The following is a 26333-nucleotide window of genomic DNA, read 5'->3' on the forward strand; positions in this document are numbered from 1 at the left end:
TTGAACGACGTCATGAAGAAGGAATGTTTCCCGTTACCTCGGACAGGTTATCTGGAGCCCAGTGGTTTTCGACTTTGGACCTGAAGTCTGGATACTGGCAAGTAGCGCTCCATCCGGAAGACAAGGAGAAGATGGCGTTCTCAAGCGGCCACCGTGATGCTACCACTTGTTACGGTTTATTGTGGTTTACAGAGGTGAAAGAAGGTGTGGGTATGAATGGGTAGAAGATTAATTTAAAACTTTAAAATTGGAGCTATATTTCTTCCTTATAATTTTTTTCTTTTCAAATTTTAAACTTTACACTTTGCTAAGCAAACAGTAAATCAGGTATAAAATCTAGCTCATGAGCTTGGGGAATAATCTTAGAAAAATCAGAACAATCAACTAATAACCAATTAACAACCTTGAGCTTCAAGCTCCCTAATTACACATTTTACATGAGCGCTGCAGCTCCTTTCAACCAACAGCCAAGGAGATGGATCTCCCAATTTTTAAATCAGCGGAAGAGCTTCTTTGCTCTACAAATTCACACTTTCCAGGCCTATTGAAGGCAAACCTACATTTTACAAAATTAAACAGTATTCACTGTCTTACCTGCTCATTTGCCTTAAAATGAAATGAATAAGGTTAACTGTAACACCTGGCCTTTAGTCAAAACTGGCCGAAAATCAAAATGGTAAGGAGGCGAACTCTTGAAATTTACACAAACTACTTAAAACTCTATTTGTGCTTATGGCCCGACGTTACAGAGGCTAAGCCACTGCTGGACTGTAGCTTCAGACCAGAGAGGTTTCAATCACCACCAGAACGTATTTTTGATGTTCAAAAGCCATGTGACCTGGAAGACTGCATTCACGAAGTGTTCCTACTGTGATAAGCAGCTCTGTTTTCAGCACTTTATACTCTGTGGACATGCTCATCCTCGTAATCTTTTGCTAAGAGCTACCTACTCTGTGCCTCAACATACGCATGATTGTAAAGTGTAATGTAAGTGTCGATGGCAAATATTGTGTGCATATTTATAATGTACATGTACAACCTTTAAATACAAACCAGAAAGATTTTGCAAAGTTGTGCTAACTCCCTTGTCAGATGAAGAGTGATGAAAACTCACATTAGTTGTACTGCTCAATTGATATTTTTCATTGTTAAATTGGAATATAGGCCTAAGCCTAAAGAGATTCATTATGTATGATTATGAATAGCCTGATACATTTGTTAAGCTTCATTAAACCTAAATTAAGTAAGGCCTCTATTTTTTTAGAACTTTTTTAGTGTAACCGTTTTCTATTTACTAGTCTTTTTGGTTACTTGATTATTTATTTTACATATGAATGATATTACAAACTTACAGTGTGTTGAAAACTGTATATTACACCTTTTGTAGAACTTGGCCAATGCTCTGAATAAATTTCCCCCAACTTCTATCTCAATGTTTGCAAAAGGCCTAGTTCAACTCTGAGTTTTTCAGGTTATAACTATTCAATTTTACCTCCTGATCTAATTCCCAAGTCTAATTCTGTTTTTAAGTCCCAATTCTAATTAAATTTAATTTTATTAACTATCTAATATTGTTACATTTCTAAAAAGATAATGTAGAATAGTTTGCATACCGGTACCCTTTTCTAAGGTTCAACTTACCATGACACAGGAATTTTAATGAAAAATCTAAAATACCCGGGTATTTACCCAAACTGGGTATTTACCCAGATTTATAAATACCTGGGTATTTTACATCACTACCTGCACCAGTTAATAAATAATGAAAATTACACTAACAATAAAATTGACAGAAGATTTGGAAGAATTAAAGAAAAAAAGCTGAAAATTTAGGTCCATTAGATCCAAAAAAAGAAACATGGTGAACATCAGAATGTGATATACTTCATGAGGAGACATACAAGGCATGGTTAAAATTTCAAACCAATAAAACTGATGAAAATGCTGTCAATTTCAAAAATTGTTAGAAGGAATTCGCACAAAATTTTAGAAGAAGAGAAACTTTCATAAAGACACAATACATTCTATAGAGGACAATTATCATAAAAAACATTCCAGAGATTATTATACGATTTCGGGAAGACAATTACAAAAATATGATCCTCCTACTTCAATGCTAAAAGATGAAAATGGTAAATTAGCACATATGAGCCCTTACTGAAGTGCTCATTTAATTGATCATTCATTTATTGAGAGTACAGTGAATATTTCGTTTTATTGAGTCTTAGTAACTTGCAGGGACCAAGGCATGGCTTTCACAATTTTGACAGGAAGCTTGGAGCCGAGGGTCTATTTGTTCGCAAGTCATATTAAGAAAAACGGGTTCCACATGACGCACCTGACCTTCATGTGCTTGCTTTAGAGCAAGGAAATGATGGGAGACAATGACGTGGACCACATTTCGGAAGCCCGGCGAGAGGCTAGGATATCATATGACATGAGTTTGAAGTGAGCGTCGGGGACGTGATGATTTGAACCAATGAAAAGGTAGCATCATTCCAATATTGGCTACAGAGAGACAGCGTCTGTGGAGGCAAATTAATAAAAGTTACCAGCGTGTGGGCTAGCTACCCGTATTCGGCAGAAGTCAAGAAGTACACTTACGGCGAGTGCAGAGTCAGGTATTGTCTCTCTTGATCCTGTGGAGACTTTCTAAAGTTTAGCTCAATACGCTCAGACTTCACTCAATTACTCAAGATTTAGGAGTGAGCTGAGAATATTTGTAGTCATGGGGGCCTGTAAGAACGTTTACGCACTAACATTTCAGAGTGGAATTGAACTTTGATGAATTTGCATTTTAGTTTTAAAATTTCAGACAGAAAGAACAGTTCTGATATGTACATTTACTGCCTATTTGAAGTAGACTTTCCGAGGACAGTTTCTACTCCAGCACTGTGTACTGTTTCCAGATGTATGTGCTGTGACATAATGCAGCTGAAGTGTGGAACAAGTGGGGAATTGACCTAGTTACGGTGTTAGATATCTAAAGAGTTGCCACACAGCTGAATGGAAATTGGTTCTCACGGTCACAGGAAATTACCACGACTGTTGTAAATAGTAACTGGCAGGTTGTATTGACCCAGTAACGTATGGAATGTAATAATCAAGGTCCGAACCAGCAGTAGCAGACAGACGCCGAGAACACGTTTTTCTACGACAGGATGGAGAACTACGGACTGAACGAGTTCCAATTTGAAGGCATCACAGTCAATATGGCTGGCTAGAAGGATTGGGAGCGGGTTGACCGCAAGCGGGCGGCCGAATCAACAAAATATTACTACTAGATTTGCAATGTAATAATGTATTTGTGCACATGTTTTAATTTAGCCAAAAGGATAGGTTAGTCTCTTTCCTTATTATTTAATTTCAGTAGGTTTAGATTTGGTTGGAAGGACTACGTCCTATTTCAGTAAATGTAATGAAGCTTGTATACTTAAATATAAACAACTGTAAAGAACATGTGGACTGACTGCACGAGGTCACTGCTAGCCCTTTTCTTTTATTGAGATTTTATAGCTGAGTGGTTAACGTCATTCTTGCTTTTAGTCTTGTTTTCCTTTGATGTTTGAGACCCGTGAATGTTGCAAGTGCAAGTGCAGTTACCATATACATTCTAATCTCTCCACCGCAGTTCACAACACAAGCAACTCTTTCTATTTCACCAGACCAGCAACAAAAAACAATAACTCCATCCCGAGGTCCGTCATACTTTTTCCAAGGAATAACATCAATTTAGTCTCACCGGCATCTCACACCGATGTCTTCACATAACATTCGAAGCTATAGAAGTCAACTAAAAGAATAAGCGAAAGTTTCAACCCGCAACATATTCCTAATAAGCAATTACCTACAAATAACTCATCATTGTTGCCATTCAAACGCACTGAATACCCGTGAGTCTCCATCCACACTGACCAGTCTCCGTACCGATCTTGGTGCTGCAACCAGACAACTTTCAGCTTGAGTCCTATAAAACCTCATTTGGCTATGAACATTTCCCAACCCCCGGTGATTTTAACTAAGATAAACCACTCTGCATACTGTGAAATGTCAATGCTACATTTTTCTTCCAACCTTTAAAACAACAGGACGCACTTGGTACTAGATTTTTTTTTATATATATCCTTGCTCACCAAGCTGCTTTTGTGTAAATATGTATATAAATTGTAAAATTCTCAACTGTTCACTTGGGCAATGTAAATACTGTATAGTTACCAACCATTGACATTAATTTTTGGTTACAAACATTGACGCCGAGCACTACACCCTTTCTCCCCTGATTGCTATAATGTAAATATTTTTTAAAACTTTATATTTTCCTATGATTGCGTCAACTGTTCTCCAGAGCACCACTGCCGAACTCTACTATTTTAATTTTATGCTTGGTGCTGACTTCTTATTCTATAAACCTATATGTTCAACCATCACTATTGTACAGCTGTTTCTCATACTTAATTTTTGTAATGCGTATTAATAATATGTATTAATTTGTGCATGTCAACTACTAACCAGGTACCTGATTTTTGCCTTGAGGAGATAATTTGACTGATGATGCCCTCAATGAAGGGCAAAACATGTCTCAAGTAGAATCAATATAAATTCCTAAATTGTAAAATTTATATGTATTGAATAGGTGACAAAACAAACCTTTTAGCATCCTACACCCATGAATGTCTCGGGGCTTAAATGTGACAAGGATTTAAAATAAAATCAGGAAGGACTAGAATCATTAGATAATGGGATTTGAAAGTGTACGAGAACATGCCGCCATGTTTATACTGATATATTGCATGATGTATGGATGAGAATATGTGGAGCTTGTATCCAGGATCTTTGTTAACATCATCTACAGGATTATTTGAATGTAAATATGGATGTGAATTAGTGATTGGTTCACGAGTTCCTCGATTGCAGTTTCGTATTACAAGTTCTGAATATTAGAATTTGTTTTCTTTAAATGTTGCTATTATTATTATTATTATTATTATTATTATTATTATTATTATTATTATTATTATTATTATTAATGCAATTTTCTTGAGTTGAACGGGTAAGATATTTCAGTAACTTTCAGATTTTCAAACATGATCTTTGTCTATGTGGTAATTTTTTTATTTCTAGTTATTGTCTTATTACAGAGTTGGCCATTTTATTTAAAGTTTAACGTTACGAGCATGAGTGCTCTGGCATGTGATCAGCATGGTGGTTTTTTTTCTTGAGAGCGAAAGTAAGATGACGTCATTTATATTTGTATCAGTTTTGGCAACTTTAGGACATGTGATATTTTGTGCAATGATGAGTAAGGGGATGCGTTCCTCATTCTAAAAGACCTGCATTTTCTTATTTGAATAACTTGCCTTGTGTAGACTTGTGAGCAGCATGTGTTAAGGGTTGGACCCCGGATGTTTTGGTATTTGCTGCAATTTTGGGAGACCGCATCTCCGCTTTTGAGTCATTCCGCCGTGTGGTAGGCAAGGATGATGTGTGTTTCTGCCGGCCTATTTGTGTTTGTCTAGACTTTTATACAGCAACGCGTAGTTTTTGATTTGTCTTTTATGATATGACCGTGCTAAGGATTTTTTGTGCCATGTAATCTTTTTCAGAAACCAACGTTGAGTTATATTTGATGGTATAAGCCTACCCTGTTATTTTCTTGAATTTTGTGTCATGTAATCTATTACAGGATTCCATGTTGAATAGAAAGTTATTGCTCAAAGAGAGAAATTTATAAATTTTTCCATCGAGACTGTGTGCGAATGAGAGTTTGTGGCATGCTTTTTCTTGGTGATGTCTGGAAAATATAACATGCTTTTGTTCTTCGATGTATGTATATTGTGCCATTTATATGATTTTTATTGGTATGTGGTTCCGACCAACAGTTTTTTTGTGTGTGTGTTCATGAATATACTCATTATCGAGGTGTACATACTGGTAGGATGTTTTACTGCTTAGCATAGTTTTATGGTGTACAGTTGGATTAGTTATTTTCACCCCCAAGCACATTAAAGCACGTCTTTTCTTTAAGGTTAGGGACCCCCCACTGCAATGTAAAGTGTGCAGGAATGGGAAATACTTATCTAAAGTGGAAACAATTAACAAACCAGCCAGAAGTGCGGTGGGAGCACGCAGGCCACAGTGTTAAAGTGCTAAAACTTAGGAATTTTTCTTGTTAAATGTTACGTATGTGTGTCGGCATACACTAGTTAAAATGTAATATATTTTGATCCTCAAGATACAAGCACTGAGAAAGATCTGAGTCATGTTTAAAAAAAAAATCACATTTGATGATTTTGCAACATATTTTTGTATTTTCTTGTTTATTTTCAATAAACATATTTCCTCTAAACTGACGTCAAGCCTCGCCTTGTATCATTTATACCTATTAGTTAACCTCGTTTTGACCATATTAGATATATGTTCCCCATCAAATCCAGGGTGTAATTTTTAAGTTATTTTTCATAGTTCAAACTGAACACGCCTGGGAGCGGCTGACCAGCCTGGGGCAGATTACCTTAATGGTAGAAAACAGGGACAATAATAATAATGGGAAAATGCTGAATCATGGCAAAAACTTTCAGCAAACTTTTGAATTGTGCAGAACCAAAGGAATTCCTACAAATTCCTACAAATACGCCAATAAAAATCAAAATTAATAATATACATCCTCCAACATTCCATTAAGTAGAAAAAGCACTCCACGAATTAAAAAATCTAGAAGGCATGTGGAGAAGATCTGACTTTTGTAGAAATGTGGAAATACACAAGTAATACTATTCAGATTTCCTTACACATGGCTTTAAAAAAATTTGGCTCACAGAAAAATTTCCTGACCATTGGATGACAGCTATAATACACCCTCTTGACAAAAAAGGCAATAAGAGTGATCCTGATAATTACAGAGGCTTATCTCTCCTACAGGTAAGGGTTATTCTGCCCGAAGGCAGGTCCGAACCTCCGCAGAGGTATTCCTGAGCCGGAGTTTACGTGCGGTAGGGTGGCAAGTTCCTTTCCGCTCCTCCATTCCCTTACCCCCCACCAACAGCGCATGGCAACCCATCCAACTCCTGACCACGCCCAATATTGCTTAACTTCAGAGATCTCACGGGATCCGGTGTTTCAACATGGCTACGGCCGTTGGCATCTCTCCTACACTGTACATATAAAAGTTTTCCCTGCATCTTTTATGAAAGAATTAAAGAATAATTAGAAGAAGAGCTAGGAGAATACCAGGGAGGTTTCAGACCATAGAGAAGTTGTGCTGAGCAGATCATTACTCTCAAATTAGTTAAGGCATATTACAAGAAACAAAATAATCCTCTTACAGACTATAAATCTCAAGTTAGATCCATATTGATGGTTGAACTTCTTACAAATTAGGCAAAATTGTGTTGATTATACTTCCTAGTCAATACTACAATATCTACACCCAATTAAGACGAAATTTTACATAGATATGTTTCAACCCAAAATGGGGTCATGCTCAGTAAAATAGATATAATAAATTTAAAACATCAGACACACAATATGAAGTGCATGTTAAAATGTTTTTCCTTAAAAAACGTTATGAAAATTAAAAATATGAGGTGGTGATCATTAAACCAGTGTTTGAGCTGGAGGCCTTTTTGTTTCAATATTTTTGTTGTCCCCTGATGCAATTCAATTGATATCTGTACAATGTTGGCTTAATTATTATGTTCAGTCATTGGCTGATACAGGTAAGTTGTTACTAAAGTTGAACTGTCTGTTTTCTAGTGTTATGTGGCCTGCATATATTACCCGTGTTCTCTGACTCTGACATGTCTATGTAAAATTTAATCTTAATTGGATGTAAATACTGTCGTATTGACTAGGAGGATAATCAACACCATTTTGTATAATTTGTAAGAAGAAATAATCCTCTTTCAATAACTTGTTTTACACTGCACCGATACTGATAGGTCTTATGGCAACAATCGGATAGGAAAGGTCAAGGAGTGGGAAGGAAGTGGCTCTGGGCATAATTAAGGTACAGCCCCAGCATTTGCCTGGTGTGAAATTGGGAAACCACAGAAAACCATCTTCAGGGCTGCCGATAGTGGGGCTCGAATCTACTATCTCCCGAATGCAATCAATAACATTTGTAGATTTTAAGAAGGCGTATGACTGCCTTCAATATTAAAAATTTTAAGGACTCCATCCAAAACTAATTAAACTTAAAGAACTGGTTTAATACAAGGCAACTGTTTGTCACCTGGCATTAGAACATTGTTTAAACTGTTTGGAGTTTGTGGATGACCTTCCATTATTATCCAACAATATTCAGGAAACTGAGCATCAAATCAGATCTCTGCAGGAAATAGCACAGAAAATAGGTCATAGAGTTTCTTTTGAAAAAACTGAAATCATGTTAACATGTTGAAAATAATATTAATATTGATGAACATGAAGTTAAAATTGTTGATAAATTTAAGTATTTAGTTGAAATTATAACTTACAATCTAAATGAAAAACCAACCCAGCAAAACAGAATAAATAAATTGAAAGCAAAAATTTTTTCACCAAAACATCACATTAAAAAAAAAAAGCTTATCGATTGCAGAAAAGAGGTGACTTACGCAAATGAAACTATTTTCAAAACCACTAATACAGCTGAAAGTGATAAAATACTTATGATAGAAAGAATAATAATTAGAATGTGTATAAATAAACAATATAAAGTTAACGGCCATCATAGAACAGCTTTAAATAATACAGTTTACAAGCAAATCGAACCAGTATTGAGCACAATTAGAAAGAAGTGCGTCTCATTATGGACATCTTATTTGAACACTGGAAACTAGAATTAGTGGGAAACTAATAAAGAATTTGGCATAGCAGGATGAAATGGGTGACAGAAATTAAGAATGATATTAAATATATCTATTTTTTCCAAATAAAGGGCATAGGAGGAGACAATGCATGCGAGGCACTGCAGACAAAAGACATAAACATGGCTTTCAAATTAGGAATGGATTTCAAATTCCATGACGCTCTTCAAGACTCTCATTTCTGGCCGGAGAGAGTCATAAACTTAGAAATGACAAAATATGGTTTGATACTGAATTCTACAAAATTACACAGAAGACCCTGGGTCACTTGAACAAAATGTGACAAGCAAATGGCAGATTATGCAATGAAAAAGGAAGCGTACAAGAACCTGCTCGAACACAATCAAGCTCAATATGTGATGAAAGATCCATTCATTTTCTTTTTTTGCTATTTGCTTTGTCGCACTGACACAGATAGGTCTTATGGCGACGATGGGATTTGTCTGGTATGAAAATGGGAAACCACAGATAATGATCGTCAGGGCTGCCAAACCCACTATCTCCCGGATGCAAGCTCACAGCCGCGCACCCCTAACCGCATGGTAACTCTCCCGGTGATCCATTCATTGCACATAATAAATGAAACATGTGCCCTAATCCAGACTTTTCTATAATTTCATGGAGATTTTAAACAAACAAAGCCTCACAAGGGTTCGTCCACTTTGACAAAACAGAGACTAAGCGACAAATCTTTAGAACAGGACAAAGTCAAATCTGTCATTCTGGCTACAAAGTACAAAAAAACAGGAGGGCCAGATTGTATTTTCAATGAAAACCTGATAGACACCTGTGGTTCACTGCTGAGTATATAAACCTACATTTCTGCAAAGATGGAGACAATCAAACAAAACGATGTACAAAGGCAAGGGAGACAGAGGCAACCTAGATTCATTCGAGATCAGACTTACTGCAGAAGCTGGACAGCTGATTCCTGAATAGCAGTTTGGTTTCAGAAAACTAAGAGGAACCCTATGAACAGTCAAGAATACAGGACACATTAAGACATCCAAAAAGAAAATTTTACACAGTCTTTATCGATTTTAGGAAGGCATTTGATCTCCTGAATAAAGAAATGCTCTTTACTAAACTGAGACATGATAAGACAAGACAAACTGCTGACTATAACTATCAAGAACATCCTTGCCTACAACCAAGTTAGAATCCAAGATGGCAAGACGCCATCATGCAAAGTAATTAAGTCCTGCACAGTCCTATCCTGTTTAACACAGCCATGACAGATATAACACAAAAACACTTTGGTTATAATGTATTTATATGCAGGCAATATTGTCATGGGATCAAGTAACAGGGAAGAGTTACAGAATGCAGGGGGCAAACTTGAGAACTACGCCATCAACAGCCTTGTAATTAATAGAATCAGAACAGTTCAGACGGTATTCCAAAAAGAGGGAAGAATCATGGCTAATGACAGATTACAATGTAGCGAGGAGGACCTTGAAGTAGCAAATTCATCGCCAGCTACCTATCTCAGAAGTCATGTAAGGGAAAGAAGTATAGATGACACACGAGACTGCCTTCAAGCAAGGACATAATTATTTTATGCAAAGGTCCTCCCATTGCTAACATAAGGGCTGATACTCATCTGGGAGCATGTAACAATAACCTACCTATGGGCTATTGGAAATGTTAAGACTAGATTCTTTAAAAGAATGCTTGGAATCTCCAAGAATGTCAGGCTCAAGAGTGGAGTACGACCTACCTCCCGAGACATTCCCATTGGAGGATCTAAAAACCAGACTGCAACTCCCATTTACAAGGCAGGAAAAAGAACTCCTTTGAATGAGACAATGGAAATGATGAGAAACTAATCTAGACTTTTACTCGACAGAATCTATGTCGTAGCTACGACATCGTAACTGGTGTACAACCTTCAATTATAATGTTTAATATATTTTAATCATATTTAATTAAATGCTTCAATCAATCAATACTGACCTGCATTTAGGGTAGTTGCCCAGGTGGCAGATTCCATATCTGTTGTTTTCCTAGCCTTTTCTTAAATGGAAATTTATTGAACATCTCCCTTGGTGAGTTATTCCAATCCCTAACTCCCCTTCCTATAAACGAATATTTGCCCCAGTTTGTCCTCTTATATTCCAACTTTATCTTCATATTTTGACCTTTCCTACTTTTAAAGACACCATCCAAACTTATTCGTCTACTGATGTCCTCCCACGCCATCTCTCCACTGACAGCTTGGAACATACCACTTAGTCGAGCAGCTCGCGTCCTTTCTTCCAAGTCTTCCCAGCCCAAACTTTGCAACATTTTTGTAACGCTACTCTTTTGTCGGAAATCACCCAGAACAAATCGAGCTGCTTTTCTCTGGATTTTTTCCAGTTCCTGAATCAAGTAATCCTGGTAAGGGTCCCATACACTGGAACCATACTCTAGTTGGGGTCTTACCAGAGACAAATATGCTCTCTCCTTTACATCCTTACTACAACCCCTAAATACTCTCATAACCATGTGCAGAGATCTGTACCCTTTATTTACAATTCCATTTATGTAATTACCCCAATGAAGATCTTTCCTTATATTAATACCCAGGTATTTACGATGATCCCCAAAGGGAACTTCCACCCCATCAATGCAGTAATTAAAACTGAGAGGACTTTTACTCGACAGAATCTATGTCGTAGCTACGACATCGTAACTGGTGTAAAACCTGAAACTCACAACCTGACTTTTATCCCCGTTTATCATAATACCATTACCTTCTGTCCATCTCGCAACATTGAGGTCATTTTGCCGTTGCTCACAATCTTGTAACTGATTTATTACTCTGTACAGAATAACATCATCTACGAAAAGCCTTATCTCTGATTCAACTTCTTTACACATATCATTGATATAGATAAGAAAACATAAAGCTCCAATAATACTGCCTTGAGGAATTTCCCTCTTAATTTTTACAGGGACAGATAAAGCTTAACCTACTCTAATTCTCTGAGTTCTATTTTCTAGAAACAGAGCAACCTATTCAGTCACTCTTTTGTCAAGTCCAATTGCACTCAATTTTGCCAGTAGTCTCCCATGATATACACTATCAAATGCCTTAGACAGGTCAATCGCGATACAGTCCAACTGACCTCCTGAATCCAGGATATCTGCTATATCTTGCTGGAATCCTACAAGTTGGGCTTCAATGGAATAACCTTTCCTAAACCCAAACTGCCTTCTATCAAACCAGTTATTAATTTTGCAAATATGTCTTGCATAATCAGAAAGAATGCTTTCCCAAAGCTTACACACAATGCATGTCAAACTGTCTGACCTGTAATTTTCAGCTTTATGTCTATCACCCTTTCCTTTATATACAGGTGCTACTATAGCTCAAACAAGTACTTCAGATATGGTACTATATCCCAACCCATTGTCTTTAGTATATCCCCCGAAACCTTATCGATTCCAGCTGCTTTTCTAGTTTTCACCTTTTGTATCTTACTGTAAATGTCATTGCTGTCATAGGTAAATTTTAACACTTCTTTAGTAATAGTCACCTTCTCTATCTGGACATTATCCTTGTAACCAACAATCTTTATATACTGCTGACTGAATACTTCTGCCTTTTGAAGATCCTCGCATACACACTCCCCTTGTTTTTTAATGATTCCTGGAATGTCGTTCCTGGAACCTGTTTTTGCCTTAAAGTACCTGTTCATACTCTTCCATTTTTCACTAAAATTAGTATGGCCACCAATTATGCTTGCCATCATTTTATCCTTAGCTGACTTCTTTGCTAGATTCAATTTTCTAGAAAGTTCCTTCAATTCCTCCTTACTTCAACAGCCATTTCTAACTCTATTTCTTTCTAACCTGCACCTCCTTCTTAGTCTCTTTACTTCCCTGTTATAATATAGAGGATCTTTACCATTCCTTACCACCTTTAAAGGTACAAACCTATTTTCATATTCCTCAACAACTGCTTTAAACCCATCCCAGAGTCTGTTTACATTTTTATTTACCGTTTTCCACTGATCATAGTTACATTTTAATAACTCCTTCATGTCTGTTTTATCAGCCATATGGTACTGCCTAACAGTCCTAATTTTAATCTCTTCCTTTCTTTCACATTTATTTTTAATTACCACAAAAACAGCTTCGTGATCGCTAATACCATCTATTACTTTGGTTTCTCTATATAGCTCATATGGTTTTACCAGCACCACATCCAGAATATTCTTCCCTCTAGTTGGTTATATCACTTTTATTATATCATTTCTCAGCCTGATTCAACTCCTATTACAATATCTGGTAAGTATATAACTATTAAATTACTTAACTCTATTCCTTTCTTTACAATACTTCTACAGTTGAGCACTCACAGTTTTATGTGATCCCTACTTGATTTACAGTTCCCTGTTCTCTTAACACCGCTCCCTAGGCCACCCTGTTTCCCTGAATGTACCTCCCTATAACCCTTCTAAACAAATTTCCTAACTTATATGTACCACTGCGGTTTAAGTGAAGGCCATCTGAGTGCAGATCCCTATCTCCTACCCACCCATTAGAATCCAGAAATTTCATTCCCAGTTTCCCACATACCCACTCCATAGCCTCATTTAAATCCCCAATCACCTTCCAGTCAGTATCCCTCCTACACAGAATTCCACTGATATCAATTTCCGCTTCCTTAAACTTCAAACGTGCTGCATTTACCAGATCCCACACATCCTCAACTATGCTGGTACTTATACCTGCTTGTCTTATGTTGTTAGTACCAACGTGAAACACTACCACTTTCTCTTTCCCCACCTCCTTCTCTTCTACTTTCCTCAAGATCTGCCTTAAACTAATTCCTGGATAACACTCTACCCTAGTACCCTTTCCTCCACACACTTTCCCGACATGTCTAATGATAGAACCCCCATGACCAGAGCCTCAACCCTACCCACCGCATTTGAACCCCTCCCCTCCTGGTCAGTCCTATCTTTCCTGACAGCTGCAGAAGCTACTTCCTCCTCCCTTTTCTTCATCCCAATACCCTGTTCCACCAGTCTTTTCCTATCCACTATTCCACATTTCCCTATCCTACCACTTTCCCTTCTTCTTACTTCCACACTTCTCGGCAACAGTTTCCTGTTTCTCATCTTCCCTTGGTTGACTACCTGCAGTGACTTGTACCGATTTCTCACTGACACCTGTCCTGAATTTTGATCCTGAATGGAGCCCTTAGCCTGCAATCTCCTTCCCCTTAAAACATTAGACCACCTGTCTTCCACAATTCCCCCCTTTCCTTCCCATCCCTCTATTACACCTACTGTATTCAGTACATTGTTTGGAGGCCTACTTTCCTTCTTGTCCTCTGAGAGAATCCTAATTATCTCCCTCCAGCTCTCCAATTTCTCCCTCATACTCCTTAATGCCTGACCACACCCACAGTTCCTACACTTGCACTGCTTATCCATTTTTTGCTAAATAATGAAAAGAAGAGGAAAAATACGATAACTTATTCTGTACAAAATAAAAATGAAAGGAAAGAAATATTGTCTATTTAGTTCACAAAGATCACACGACAGTAAGTTATGTAATATAGGCTACTACTACACTACAATACTACTTAATTGTACTATTTTTTTATTCCTACAACACGCTAACATGATAAAAATTGCTGTTAACTACTGGAAACAGAGAATAATACACAAGAATTACTTACACAATTCTTAACTGCAGTTAAGTCTACCCTAATTACAACAACAGAATTTTAGTAAGAGAGTTACTACAGATACCACAGATACTATACTATGCAAATATTTCACAGTAATAGAATAAACACACTACTTTCTAATAAGATGCTATAATACATTACAATAATTTTAAACTACATTCATAGGTATTCTAATTACAACAGGTTATTACCAAGCAAATACAGAAAATAAAATTACCATTAAAGTTCAAAATTTGCAAAACTACTCAAAATTATAGAACAGGCATTCTAATTTCTAAGTTACTATATTACACTACAATAATGTTAAAACTATGTTCAGACATATCCTAGCTTCTTTTTTTTTTTTTTTTTTTTGCCAGCTGCTTTACGTCGCACCGACACAGAGAGGTCTTATAGCGACGATGGGACAGGGAAGGGCTAGGAGTGGGAAGGAAGCGGCCGTGGCCTTAATTAAGGTACAGCCCCAGCATTTGCCTGGTGTGAAAATGGGAAACCACGGAAAACCATTTTCAGGGCTGCCGACAGTGGGGTTCGAACCTACTATCTCCCGAATACTGGATACTGGCCGCACTTAAGCGACTGCAGCTATCGAGCTCGGTTCCTAGCTTCTTACTAAGCACAAATAGAAATGAAAATTCCAATTAGGCCTAAATTTAGATATTCGCAAGAACTAGCGGTAGGTGCTCAAAGATTACCAACAAAGTTAAACACGTATACAGATTAATATTAGTACTACTTCGTCCTACTATGTTGTAATAGAAATGAAACCTGCCGTTTGCAACAAAAATACACACAAATATAACAGGCAAGATACTAATATACCGTATCTACACTACAATTCTCAACTGAAATGCGGTTATGTGGTTTCCCTGTAAATATCTATATAAATAAAATTGTTTCTGTCTGTCTGTCTGTCTGTCTGTTCCACCATCACGTCGAAACGGCTGGATAGATCTCAACCAAACTTCATATTTAGAGTATACTCATCCCGGGGAAGTTTTCCATATGCATATCATTTTAAAATATTTATAGGAAAATCAGAATGGTTTTTCCACCATCACGTCGAAACGGCTGGATAGATCTCAACCAAACTTCGTATTTAGAGTATACTCATCCCGGGGAAGGTTTCAATATGCATATCATTTTAAAATCTTTGAACAGACGGGGGGGTTTATAGGAAAACCAGAATGTTTTTACCACCATCACGTCGAAACGGCTTGATAGATCTCAACCAAACTTCATATTTAGAGTAAACTCATCCCGAGGAAGGTTTCGATATGAATATCATTTTAAAATCCTTGAATAGACGGGGGTTTATAGGAAAACCAGAATGGTTTTTCCACCATCATGTCGAAACGGCTGGATAGATCTCAGCCAAACTTCATATTTAGAGTATACTCATCCCGGGGAAGGTTCCGATATGCATATAATTTTAAAATCTTTGAATAGACGGGGTGATTATAGGAAAACCACAGTGGTTTTCCTCCATTTTCTCTTATACTATTGATTTTCTGTAAACTTCATTTACTGTACGTGAAACGTCTCTTCATTATAAACAACTTTCGTTATGTTCATAATTTACCTTACTCTTCTCATGACGGAGAAATTTACAATTTTCTGCTGCTATCATGCTCCGCATTTTGTGACCGACAGAACGACAACGAACCTACAGGTTACCATGGCAACGTCTCTGACTGCATGCCAGTAGGGAAGTAACGTATTGTCATTTTCCTCATCATGCTTTTAAATTCGTGGTTGCTCCTTGGGTAGATGGCAAGAGAGGCGTCAATCGGCTCATCTGCGGGATATTGGCGAAATATCGTTGGAGGTTATAACCGCCCTCGGAATAGATTAAGTAATAACACCATTAGTCATCTTCTTATTTGTTTACCTAAGAATCACTGGACCTAAATTTCTCCTCTGTTACCACTTTATTATATCCATAACTCACACTAGCATAATTTATTGAGGGGCATTTGATTTTCCAATAGTTTCACTTGGCATTTACATATTTGTCGTTATCCGGCTGTCCTCAGTTATAATCCATTTTCTATTAGTTTCAACATTCTTAACTGTATTATTTTCTTCCTTAATTACGCCGTATGTACGTGAGTGCTAGAAACTACTGGATGCATTTCCACCAAGATTCGTATTTAGAATACACCTGTCCTTGATAGGTTTTAGGCAAATATTGTTTCTAAATCCCTGAACTGACTGGGGGTTTATACGAAATCGAAACAGTGATTTTGCACTTCCAAAAAATATACACAACCAAACTTTATGGAAGTCTACCTACCTTGGTAGAAATTAATTTCTAAACCTTTTTTCTCATGTGCATCATTTCGATACGAGGATTAATAAGGGAGATATCATTAACGGACCGTTTTTCTGTACAAGTCCCATCGGACTTGACTCACGAGCGGGTGCGTGTAAAGCGTATTCCTTACAACTTGAAAACTACTGAAGACATTCGAACCAAAATTTATATTTAGCATCCACCTGTCCAAAGGTAGGTTTTAAACGTAAATAACATTTCATGTTCCGGAATGGACTGGCGGTTTATAGGGAACACAAATGGTGATTTTAATCTTCCACAATATATACAGAACAAGACCAACCTGACTGGAAATAGACCAAACCTGATGGAATTCCACCTCTAAACTTTTTTTTTTTTTCTTGTGCATTTTGTCGTCAGGAGGATTAATAAGGGAGATATCATGAATGGTCACTTTTGCACGTTAAGTCCAGCGGACATAGCCCAAAAGGTGTTTTACATGGAGCAGATTCCTTATCTATATAAATCAAATCGTAACGACTGTGTGTCTCTACACTGACTATTTTGGCAAAATTTTCGTACAGCTTTCCGTTTAAGGGGTAATAATAACCATCTCCATAATTTTTGGTTTAGTTTCCTGAAAGTCCTAATTTTTACCCGCCTCACCCAAAATCCACATTGTGGCATAATCTGCCAGAAGAATAAGAAGATAATTGAAATTTGACAAAATTATACGTTTTAGCCTGTAACGAATGGAAAAATCCTATATCATTAAATTTTTCATTTTTTATCCCTGAAGAATATCGAAATATGCAGGCAATTTTAATGATGGTGCAGACCTTTGGAAATTTCTATCACATAACGGACTGCACAATCTCCGTTCAATTTGGAATGATCTACAACCTTGGTCTTATGACTTTTTGCCGTATCTGTATCCCTTTTACGTTTGATTTTTCTCTAGTAATCGCTGTTAAGTCAATTTGGAATTTTCACATGCATAATTCATACTTTCAATTACTTATATGAAATACAGAATCATCAAACTCTTCACGAAAATTGGCCCACCCAGTAGCCATATGTGAGCCAAATGCTACGTATGTAGCTGTCACATTATTATCCGAAAAGTAATGTAATGTGAGATAATCTTACAAAACCTTTACCCTGTTCCAGGTTTCTAATTCAATCTGACCCAAGAATAGATGACATATCATAGGACCAGCCATTTAGGCCACTAAATCCGGCATGTCTTATGGTATAATCCTTTGTTGATATGACGTACGTTTAGTAGCAGTTAATCTGTAAATGAAGGTCTTCAATATTGTAAACACGCATATACTTTCGTATGTCGATCTATATATGTTCACTGATGTCGATTTTTAGCGATCGAGAAAGGGTGGGTCTGCTATTGTAATCAGTACTCCCCACACCGACTTTGACTGGCAGTAGGAAAGGGTTCCTTCTCCAACTCCTGTGTAACTGTCATTAGTAAGGAAGGCCTACAATTGTAATGAATAGTTCCCTTCTCGATTTGACTTGCAGAAGGTAAGTGAGCATGCAGTTTTGTTTAAAACTCCCCTACCCGATTGTGTTTGGCAGTAGGCAAGGGTGCCCGCCTTTATAAAGAAATGTCCTCATCTAAAATGTGACTGGCATTAGGCATAGTGGCCTGCTATTTTGATGAAACTCACCAACTTGGTGTGACTGGCAGTACGCTGGCTGGCAGTAGAAAAAGGGGCCTGTCATTATAATGATAACTGCATAACTCAATTTCGAGTGATAGTAGGGTAATTGCCTACCGTTATAATAGAAACTCCTCAACTGTAATCTGTCTGGAAGTAGGAAAGGGGGGCTGCCATTTTAACGAAAACTCCCCAAATCGATTCTGTCCGCGTTGTAGGCAATGGGGCCTGCAATTATAATGTAAACTTCCCAACTTGATTGTGAATGCCAGTAGGCAAGTGAGCCTGCCGTTATATCACAAATCCGTAACAAACACTTTACATTGGAAACAACGTATGGGGACCTCCCCATGCTCTTTCTCGGATAACGCTAAGAGGCTTGCAATTTTAAAACAATCTTATTTACTGCATGTACACTATTTACTTCGATATTCGAATACAATGTAGAATACCGTAGCGAAGCACGGGTACATTCGCTAGTATATTATAAACTAGCTGATGTACCCGTGCTTCGCTACGGGATTCTCAGAAAGACTGACTTGGTGGTTTTCTGAACTGAATTCAACATAGGTCATTACAAAAACGTCAGTAGGAATGTAACGATTGAAAGCAATGCTATCATATGAAATACTCGATCAAATGAAAAACCGCACACTTTCTCACTTTCAACGAACAGTACTGCGGTGCCGATCCAACAGTCCAAAGTTCCAGAGCTGGAATAACCAGGTCGCAGACTGCCGTGAACACTCCTCTGACATTATTCCGTTAAATATGCACACTACTCATTCCAATCAGTGCCTCAGAGTAGGGATTGAATAGCTCGAATACTATGATGAACCAGTGTGTTACGTACCAGTAATATCAGAAAATGTATGAACCAGAGGAATGGCATGCTAAAGAAGAAAGTTATCTAACTCCCCAGCTACTTCCCGCCAATACACAGGCAGGCTGTTACAGTCGGTACGACCAGGCGAGTTGGCCGTGTGGTTAGGGGCACGCAGCTGTGAGCTTGCATCCGGGAGATAGTGGATTCGAACCCCACTGCCGTCATCCCTGAAGATGGTATTCCGTGGTTTCCCATCTCCACACCAGTCACAACGGAATGTACCTTAATTAAAGCCAAGGACGCTTCCTTCACACCCCTTTTTATTTCCTATCCCATCGTCGCCAAAAGACCTGCCTGTGTCGGTGCGATGTCAATCAAATTTTAAAAAAAACTCTGTACGCTGCCGTAATCCTATCTATCGGGGATCAGTGGAAACAGAAGACAAAAAGCACATCAAAACAAACAATGGTCAATGTAATGTTATTGTTGATAAAGTTTATGAGCTTTCTATATTGCAGGCCTTCACATTAGTTTTCTTTCGACTCTGTGATATTAGGGCGTCATACAAAATTATTTATATCGTAGACTGTAGTTCTTTATTCTCAGACTTTACATACCAATTTTCACTAAATTCTGTTTACCCATTTTCTCGTGACTCGGCGCTGATATGGACTTAGTAAAAAAATCCAAATTCATGAATATCTCTGTGATTATATGCGGTACAGCAACAATGTATAAGACATAAGTGATCGGTAATTTAATAACTTCTTACATAACTACTACTAACTTACGCCATAACTAAAGTTATGTTAGTTACGTAGTATTTATCGATACAACCACTAATAACATAATTAACTTATTTGAGAATTACATTTCAGGCCTTCCCCTAAACTACCATTTCACTCAGCATGAATAAAATAATTTGTAGCCTAGATTGCTGTGGTTCATCACCCGATTTTACATACCGATTTACATTAAATTCTCTTCAGCCGTTTTATCGTGATGCGTGTACAGACAGACAGACAGACAGACAGACAGACAGACAGACAGACAGACAGACAGACAGACAGACAGACAGACAGACAGACAGACAGACAGACAGACAGACAGACAGACATTACGGAAAAGTAAAAAATGCATTTCCTTGTTACTCTGGACATGACAGATACAGAAATATCATTCATGTCAAATTCTGAGCTATGTACAGGCAAAACAATTGTTTTATATATAGATTACATTTCAGGCCTTCCCCTAAACTGCCATTTTACTCAGTGTGAATAACATGATTGATGGCCTAGATTATAGCGACTTATTCCCCGACTTTGCATACCAATTTTGGTGAAGATACGGCCACTAATATAATAAATATTTGACAATTAAATTTTAGGCCTTCCCCTAAACTACCATTTTTCTCAGCGTGTATAGCCTATATTGTAGCGACTTATTTCCCATCTTTGTCTACCGATTTTCATTAAAACACGACCACCAATAACATAAATATTTGAGATTCAAATTTCAGGCCAACTACCATTTCACTCAGCATGATTAAAATAATTTATAGCCTAGATTGTAGCGGTTCATCACCCGACTTTACATTCCGATTTTCATTAAATTCTCTTCAGCTGTTTTCTCGTGATGCGTGTACATACATACATACATACATACATACATACATACATACATACAGACAGACAGAAATTACGGAAAAGTAAAAAATGCATTTTCTTATTACTGTGGACATGACCGATACAGAAATACCATTCTTTTCAAATTCTGAGCAATGTACAGACAAAACTCTTATTTTATATATATAGATTTGTATAACCTCAAATACGTATTGCATAATAAGTTTAACCCCAAAATCTATACAGTCGAAAGCTGTAAAAACTCTATAATGTTCATATATTAGAATTATTCTACTATAATTTGGTATATGTGAAGGGTTCTGGAAACTTAACTGTAAGGTTTATTATCCAGATACGTGTAGAGACATTAGGAATGTTGAAGAGATTTCTATGTGTATTGGTAAACAGTATGGTTCATGTTTGCGGGTTACTGTAGTCATGTCCTAGTTCATGAACCATGGGCAATGGCTGAGTGGCCTAGTAAGTGGCCCTGAGAGTCAGGATACCAGTTGCTATGGAATGGGAGTGGGCATCTCGGACATATTCTGAGTCATGGCCCTCCTTGTGCTCAAGCGGCTAGGACTATACAATTCACCGGTGGTCCATAACCCGTTAGAGGAGAGATCCTCACTTGGACTATGTGCAAGTAGGGTAGCATCCTGCTTCATGAATTTACCGAGCTCAGAACATTTTAAGCAAGCCTTGGACATATGGGAGTAACGGAGTCCCACTCCCATTTGATAGGCGAGGGACTCCTTGGAAACAACTTGGCAAATGAAATGAAATTTGATGGGGAGCTATCAATATTAATGATGCTTATGGAAGAAAGAAGGTAGAACTGGCTGAGTCAGCAAAGAGGATGCATCTGGATGTGCTAGGAGTAAGTGATATTCGGTAAGGGGGAGATAATGAGGAAGACGGGTGTTAGAAAGGGAAGGGCAGAGTCTGGGATAGGGCTCTTTATCAGGAATACCATTGCACGCAACATAGTTTCTGTTAGGCACGTAAATAAGCAAATGATGTGGGTAGATTTGTCAGTTCGAGGAATTAGGACAAGAATTGTGTCTGTGTATTCACCATGTGAGGGTGCAGATGAGGATGAAGTTGACAAGTTTTACGAAGCATTGAGTGACATCGTGGTTAGGGTCAACAGCAAGGATAGAATAGTGCTAATGGGCGATTTCAATGCGAGAGTTGGGAATAGAACTGAAGGATACGAAAGGGTGATTGGTAAATGTGGGGAAGATATGGAAGCTAATGGGAATGGGAAGCGTTTGCTGGACTTCTGTGCTAGTATGGGTTTAGCTGTTACAAATACATTCTTCAAGCATAAGGCTATTACCGTTACACATGGGAGGCTAGGGGTACCAGATCCATAATAGACTATATCTTAACAGACTTTGAATTCAGGAAATCTGTTAGGAATGTACGAGTTTTTCGCGGATTTTTCGATGATACAGACCACTATCTGATCTGTAGTGAACTAAGTATCTCTAGGCCTAGGGTAGAGAAAGTGAAATCTGTCTGCAAACGAATAAGAGTAGAAAATCTCCAGGACGAGGAAATTAGACAGAAGTACATGGATATGATTAGTGAGAAGTTTCGAACAGTAGACAGTGAGCAGGTTCAGGATATAGAGAGTGAATGGGTGGCATACAGGGATGCTGTAGTAGAAACAGCAAGGGAATGCCTAGGAACAACTGTGTGTAAAGGTGGGAAAAGGCAAACATCTTGGTGGAATGAAGAAGTGAGAGCAGCCTGTAAACGTAAAAAGAAGGCTTATCAGAAATGGCTCCAAACAAGGGCCGAGGCAGACAGGGATTTGTACGTAGATGAAAGAAACAGAGCGAAACAAATAGTTGTTGAATCCAAAAAGAAGTCATGGGAAGATTTTGGTAATAACCTGGAAAGGCTAGGTCAAGCAGCAGGGAAACCTTTCTGGACAGTAATAAAGAATCTTAGGAAGGGAGGGGAAAAAGGAAATGAACAGTGAGTAATTCAGGTGAACTTATAATTATAACTTATAATAGATCCCAGGGAATCACTGGAGAGGTGGAGGGAATATTTTGAACATCATCTCAATGTAAAAGGAAATCATCCTGGTGGTGTTGCAAACAGCCAAGCTCATGGGGAGGATGAAAATGATGTTGGTGAAATTATGCTTGAGGAAGTGGAAAGGATGGTAAATAAACTCCATTGTCATAAGGCAGCAGGAATAGATGAAATTAGACCTGAAATGATGAAATATAGCGGGAAGGCAGGGATAAAATGGCTTCATAGAGTAGTAAAATTAGCGTGGAGTGTTGGTAAGGTACCTTCAGATTGGATAAAAGCAGTAATTGCACCTATCTATAAGCAAGGGAACAGGAAGGATTGCAACAACTATCGAGGTATCTCACTGATTAGTATACCAGGCAAAGTATTCACGGGCATCTTGGAAGGGAGGGTGCGATCAGTCGTGAGAGGAAATTGGATGAAAACCAGTGTGGTTTCAGACCACGGAGAGGCTGTCAAGATCAGATTTTCAGTATGCGGCAGGTAATTGAAAAATGCTACGAGAGGAATAGGCAGTTGTGTTTATGTTTCGTAGATCTAGAGAAAGCATATGACAGGGTACCGAGGGAAAAGATGTTCACTATACTGGGGGACTATGGAATTAAAGGTAGATTATTAAAATCAATCGAAGGCATGTATGTTGACAATTGGGCTTCAGTGAGAATTGATGGTAGAATGAGTTTTTGGTTCAGGGTACTTACAGGGCTGTAATGTTTCACCTTTGCTGTTCGTGGTTTACATGGATCATCTGCTGAAAGGTATAAAGTGGCAGGGAGGGATTCAGTTAGGTGGAAATGCAGTAAGCAGTTTGGCCTATGCTGACGACTTGGTCTTAATGGCAGATTGTCCCGAAAGCCTGCAGTCTAACATCTTGGAACCTGAAAATAGGTGCAATGAGTATGGTATGAAAATTAGCCTCTCAAAGACTAAATTGATGTCAGTAGGTAAGAAATTCAACAGAAGTGAATGTCGGATTGGTGATACAAAGCTAGAACAGGTAGATAATTTCAAGTATTTAGGTTGTGTGTTCTCCCAGGATGGTAATGTAGTGAGATTGAATCAAGGTGTAGTAAAGCTTGCAGTTGCGATCAGCAGTATTCTGTAAGAAGGAAGTCAGCTTTCAGACGAAACTACCTTTACATCGGTCTGTTTTCAGACCAACTTTGCTTTACGGGAGCAAAAGCTGGGTGGACTCAGGATATCTTATTCATAAGTTAGAAGTAACAGACATGAAAGTAGCAAGAATGATTGCTGGTACAAACAGGTGGGAACAATGGCAGGAGGGTACTCAGAATGAGGAGATCAAGGCTAATTTAGGAATGAACTCGATGGATGAAGCTTTACTCATAAACCGGCTTCGGTGGTGGGGTCATGTGAGGCGAATAGAGGGGTATAGGTTACCTAGGAGAATAATGGACTCTGCTATGGAGGGTAAGAGAAGTAGAGGGAGACCAAGACGACGATGGTTAGATTTGGTTTCTAACAATTTAAAGATAAGAGGTATAGATCTAAATGAGGCCACTACAGTAGTTGCAAATCGAGGATTGTGGCAACGTTTAGTAAATTCTCAGAGGCTTGCAGACTGAACGCTGAAAGGCATAACAGTCTATAATGAAAATGTATGTATGTATGTATGTATGTATGTATGTATGTATGTATGTATGTATGTATGTATGTATGTATGTTGGTAAACAGTAACGGAAGTTTGGGTACTCCATTCGACTAGCTGGTTGATGGATGTTTCCAGCGTGTTCCATTAGAGTGTTGTAATAACCCTTGCAGAAATCGACAATTCTAGACCTTTGATCGAATAATACACTGACTGACAGAGCAACTGCAACACCAAGAAGGAGTGGTTCGAAAGGGATGAAAGTTGGGGAAAAAACAGAGACGGCACGGACGAATAATTGATGTTTATTTCAAACCGATATGCAGGTTACACAATGCGCACGGCATCGACTCAGTAGGATGTAGGACCACCGCGAGCGGCGATGCACGCAGAAACACGTCGAGGTACAGAGTCAATAAGAGTGCGGATGGTGTCCTGAGGGTGGTTCTCCATTCTCTGTCAACCATTTGCCACAGTTGGTCGGCCGTACAAGGCTGGGGCAGAGTTTGCAAACGGCGTCCAATGAGATCCCACACGTGTTCGATTGGTGAGAGATCCGGTGAGTACGCTGGCCACGGAAGCATCTGTACACCTCGTAGAGCCTGTTGGGAGATGCGAGCAGTGTGTGGGCGGGCATTATCCTGCTGAAACAGAGCATTGGGCAGCCCCTGAAGGTACGGGAGTGCCACCGGCCGCAGCACATGCTGCACGTAGCGGTGGGCATTTAACGTGCCTTGAATACGCACTAGAGGTGACGTGGAATCATACGCAGTAGCGCCCCAAACCACGATGCCGCGTTGTCTAGCGGTAGGGCGCTCCACAGTTACTGCCGGATTTGACCTTTCTCCACGCCGACGCCACACTCGTCTGCGGTGACTATCACTGACAGAACAGAAGCGTGACTCATCGGAGAACACGGCGTTCCGCCATTCCCTCATCCAAGTCGCTCTAGCCCGGCACCATGCCAGACGTGCACGTCTATGCTGTGGAGTCAATGGTAGTCTTCTGAGCGGACGCCGGGAGTGTAGGCCTCCTTCAACCAATCGACGGGAAATTGTTCTGGTCGATATTGGAACAGCCAGGGTGTCTTGCACATGCTGAAGAATGGCGGTTGACGTGGCGTGCGGGGCTGCCACCGCTTGGCGGCGGATGCGCCGATCCTCGCGTGCTGACGTCACTCGGGCTGCGCCTGGACCCCTCGCACGTGCCACATGTCCCTGCGCCAACCATCTTCGCCACAGGCGCTGCACCGTGGACACATCCCTATGGGTATCGGCTGCGATTTGACGAAGCGACCAACCTGCCCTTCTCAGCCCGATCACCATACCCCTCATAAAGTCGTCTGTCTGCTGGAAATGCCTCCGTTGACGGCGGCCTGGCATTCTTAGCTATACACGTGTTCTGTGGCACATGACAACACGTTCTACAATGACTGTCGGCTGAGAAATCACGGTACGAAGTGGGCCATTCGCCAACGCCGTGTCCCATTTATCGTTCGCTACGTGCGCAGCACAGCGGCGCATTTCACATCATGAGAATACCTCAGTGACGTCAGTCTACCCTGCAATTGGCATAAAGTTCTGACCACTCCTTCTTGGTGTTGCATTTGCTCTGTCAGTCAGTGTATATATATCGAGCTGTCAGTGAGTGTTGGACTTGAAGGCATGTGATAGACTGGGAGTGACTGCTGGGCTCCGAGGTGTAGTCTGTGAGTTCAAGAGACCGT

General features: G+C 39.0%; 1 protein-coding gene across 1 annotated transcript in view; it reads right to left on the reverse strand.

The window, feature by feature from the left end:
• LOC136877637 (retinol dehydrogenase 12) overlaps positions 1-26333 on the reverse strand; it is a 129879-nt gene that overhangs the window by 19164 nt on the left and 84382 nt on the right. The window lies entirely within an intron of this gene.

The sequence above is a fragment of the Anabrus simplex genome, chromosome 7 (assembly GCF_040414725.1).
Source record: "Anabrus simplex isolate iqAnaSimp1 chromosome 7, ASM4041472v1, whole genome shotgun sequence".
In the NCBI taxonomy this organism is placed as follows: domain Eukaryota; kingdom Metazoa; phylum Arthropoda; class Insecta; order Orthoptera; family Tettigoniidae; genus Anabrus; species Anabrus simplex.